The following is a 4643-nucleotide window of genomic DNA, read 5'->3' on the forward strand; positions in this document are numbered from 1 at the left end:
AAGTTAAAAAAAAAAAACATGTGTGTGTGTACATGTTCAAAGCCCAAAGAGGAGAATGAAGAAAGGATTGAGGCATGGCCATCCCCCCCGGAGAGTGTTTTCTCTCATTTCTTCTCTGTTTTTCTCTGACAACTGCACATGCCCAAAAAATTAAAAAAAAAAAAAAAGAATAAAAGATAAAAGGAAGAGTCTTTGTCTTAAACATAATGCAGAGGTTCTTCCCTGCAAAATAAAGGATACCTCTATTGTGGGAGGACTTCTGTGACGATATCCGGGTTCTTGTGTGTTTTGGACAAAGAATTGAACAAAACACACCAATAGCAAAAGGAAAATGTAGTTTATTAAGGAAAAGTGAAAGTACACTCCTGAGGGTTAGAAGCAGGCCTGAATGAACAAAGAGAAGCTAAAAGGCCCCAGCAGTTACATTCTGCAAGGTTTATAATTTTTTAATCTAATAAGTAGTGTTTGTTGTTCATTGGCTGTGCCCACTGATTATTCTCATCTCATTGGCTCTATCAAATGTGCCTGGGCCCACTGACTTCTCATTGGCTATGTCAAATGTAGCTGGCTTAATCAGCTCGACACCCCCCACTAATCTGCCTACATTACCTTGGGTGGGGAATTTTCTACCCTGATCAGTTTTCTACCTAGTCACATGGGTAGATGCTCCAGCTCCCTTACCTGCTTCCATTTTCTAGCTTTCTCCTGCCTCACCTCTACCTCCCCTTTTGGCCACTATACATAGCTAGAGTTAATTCGTAACATAATTCAAACAGGAACATACTGGGCCTGATGAGAGAAGAAATGAACCTTAACCCAAAAGAGCTGCAAGTCTTAACACATATCCAGTCCCAGGAACCAGGAACATATTCCTGGGACTGGATTCTAAGGGTGCTTAATCAAGGTGGTTAGAACATAAGATTAGATAAAGAGGATTTTATCATATTGAGAGACATGGGATTTAACTCTCTAGCAAAGACTTATATTAAAGCAATCTGCTATTAATATGGCTCCTAGAAGCATGGAAGAAGTGGGACCAGCAGGTGGCACGGTGGCTAAGGGCACTGGATTCCCACGAGGCCAACCATGGTTCGAGTCCTGGACCTGTTGGCTTGCTTTCTCACTTTCCCAATCTTTCTCTTTCACTCTGTCCCTCTCTGGTCAAATTTAAATAAATAATGTTAAATAAAATAAAAAAGAAAAAAGAAGCATGGAAGAAGTAATACACCCTCTATACACACACACTCACACACTAATCTGTTCAAGGTACTAATCTATTCAAAGTACTAATCCACACAAGATCTTCAGTAATTTTCTGGAGAGCAGAAACTTAGACAGCTATCAGTCTTGAGTTATTCATGAATTCAGGGTCTCTCCATATCAGGAGGAGTGGGGTTTAAAGACAATAGGAATGTTAATCACGCTGTTTATTCTTAGGCAAAGGAGAAGAAGGCAAGTTTCTTTTTATTTATTTTTTTTTTGAGAGGTTTTTGCTATAGGGAATGTGTACTCGTAAGAAAGACAGAGACAGAGAGACAGAAAGCGAGAAATCCGCCAGGGGGGATGGCCACGCTACAATTCTTTTCTCTTCCATTCTCCTCTCGGGATCTTGGCCACATACACACACATACGCATAGTGTGAGTTTAGGCCACTGGGTCCAGGACTCAGACAATGGTTGACCACATGGGAGTCCAGCAACACAGCCATTATGCCAATTGCTGGTCTCGAGAAGGCAAGCTTCTAGTCATAGGAATTTAACAGTTTGGAATAGATGTGCTCCTCCAAGATGGAATCTTGCCTGCTTCAGTATGGACTGGTGTGCAGTGTATTTATGCTGGGAAAATTCATTTTACAAGCTGTTGTGATGTACAGTGATTGAATGTATAAAATAAATTTCAGAAGAATTTGAAAAAGAAATAAACGATATACATGTAAAACATAAAGTATTATTTCTATATATATATAAAGATCTCTCCAAATATACTCAATGAAAAAGCAAAAGAAGGGATCAGCAGTTAGCGTAATGGCTATGTTGCTGGACTACCACATAGTCGACCGCAGTTTGAGTCCCGGACCTGGTGGCTTAAACTCACGCCAGGCACGTGTGCGTGCGTGCCCAAGATCCCGAGAGGAGAATGGAGGAGAAGGGATTGCGGTGTGGCCATCCCCCCTAGGGGGTGATTTCTCGCTTTCTGTCTCTCTCTGTCTGTCTGGCGAGCGCACACACCCTATAGCAAAAACCTCTCCAAAAAAAGAAAAAGCAGAAGAAAAGAAAAAAACAAGATGCATTTAATACATCTAATCTACTGAATATCATAGCTTACATGGCCTACTTTAAACATTTTATTGGCCTAAGTTGAGCAAAACTATCTAACACTAGGCCTATTTTATAAGAAAGTGTTGAGTATGTCATTTATTGAATACTTTACTGAAAGTGAAAAACAGAATTGTTATGTAGATATTTGTATAACTCCAGCCAGATGACTGAATGGCAACTTCGGCTGCCCACTGCTCAAAAGGCCAATGCTCAAGAGGCAAGTGGTGGAAAGTGAGCTTTATTCAGGAAACCAGTGCTGTGGGAAGACAGTAAATGAATGCTCATAGACCACCTCTGAAGTCACGGACTGGGGCAGGGGATTTTAAAGGGAAATAAAATGAGGAAAGTGGGGAGAGTGCCCTGAAGGGGAGAGTGCCCTACATGCTCCTCTGCACAGCCACAGGAGACCGTTGGCACCAGATTGCTCTGCACAGGGTCACTTCACCTCAAGACCGGCACCTGTTTGCTTAGACACATCTGCTCTCTGGCTGTGGTTTTAAGGTCCAGCTCCTGTGAAAACTCAGCAAAGCTATGACTGCTTTTTTTTTCTTTTTTTTTTTGCTACAAGTTTAAAGTAAAGCAAGGTCAGTTGGCCCAAGGGAAGTAAACCATTGTTAAGGACTAGTCTGTCATGTCACATTTAATATGGATTTATTGGATCATCAGGAAAGTCATGATACGTTTTTACATAGAAAAACAGAAAAGTATGTCATGACTTTCCCGACAACTTCAATACTTCATTTTCCCAATAATTCATTTTTTGTTTGATTTAGGTTTTGCTATAGGGCATGTGACAGACAGAGAGAGGGAAAGTGAAATATCACTCCCCAGGGGATGAGGCAGGAAGAAAGCTAGAAAATGGAAGCAGTTAAGGGGGTTGGAGCATCTGCTTATATGGCTAGGTAGAAAAACTGATTAGGGCAGAAAATTTAATAAAAGTACATGGGAGATTTTCAGTGGGGGATGCAGAACTGACTGCCAGTGGGATGAATTACTGGGCCTGGGCACATTTGATACAGCCAATGAGATGAATTGCTGAGTCTAGCCACATTTGATACAACCAATGGGATGAAAGCAATCAGTGAGCCCAGGCAATGGTCAATCGACACAGTCCATGCTAAGGTACATGAACCCCAAGGAAAGCTACTACCAGGGCCTTCGAGCCACTCTTTCTCTCTTGCGCTCGGGCCACTCGTACTTCTTGGGAAAGCACTTTAACTTTTACTTAATAAATTATATTTTATTTCCACTGCTAGTGTGTTTTATTCAACTTTTTGCCCAAAACACCAAGAACTTGGATAGCCATCCCACAACAGGTGGATGGCCATGTTGCAATCCCTTGTCCTCCATTATCCTCTGGAGATTTGGGGCACACATGCACACTCTTTTGGTGTAATTTTTAAAAAAGGTTTTGTCATAGGACACGGATGTTCACCAGAGACAGAGAGAGACTGAGGGAAAGTGAGAAATCACTCCCCAGGAGGGATGGCCATGCCACAGCCCCTTCTTCTCCATTCTTCTCCTGGGATTTTGGGCGGGCATGCATACATGCCTGACATGATTTTCAAGCTACCTGATCTGGGAATCAAACTACAGTCAGCCATGTGGGAATTCAGAGCCTCAATCATCATGCCAGCTGCTGGACCCTCCTGGTGTGATTTTTAAGCTGCCTGGTCTGGGACTCCAATCATGGTCAACTGTGTGGGAGTCCAATGCCTTAGCCATCACACTACCTGATGGCCTTGGAATTACTTTGGTTTCTTCTTGTAGCTCAGCTATACTAGAATATGGTTTCTTGTAAATGTGTTTTACATTTTGCACCATCTTTTTTTATTTTATTTTTTAATTTTTTTGCTATAGGGTGTGTGTGCTCACCAGAAAGACAGAAAGACAGAAAGCAAGAAATCACCCCCCAGGGGGGATGGCTACACCACAATCCCTTCTCCTCCATTCTCCTCTCGGGAATCTTAGGCACGCATGCACACGCATTCAGCGTGAGTTTAAGCTACCAGGTCCGAGATTCAAACCACAGTTGACTACATGGGAGTCTAGCAACATAGCCATTATGCCAACTGCTGGTCCCACGTTTTGTCTTTTAATCAGCTCTGTGAAGGACATTCTAAACACTACCTGAGATACAACAGAAACATCCTCACAGACATCCCTAGAAGTAATGTTTATACACTATTAGTATGCCTTTTAGAAGCATGGAAGAAGTATAGCCCATGCTAAATGAAATGAAAATAGTATTAAAGAATTTTCATGGCAGGGAACCAGCAGTCAGCGTAATGGCTATGTCGCTGGACTCCCACGTAGTCGACCGCG

This window comes from Tupaia chinensis, unplaced genomic scaffold (genome assembly GCF_000334495.1).
Source record: "Tupaia chinensis unplaced genomic scaffold, TupChi_1.0 Scaffold000484_1, whole genome shotgun sequence".
In the NCBI taxonomy this organism is placed as follows: Eukaryota; Metazoa; Chordata; class Mammalia; order Scandentia; family Tupaiidae; genus Tupaia; species Tupaia belangeri.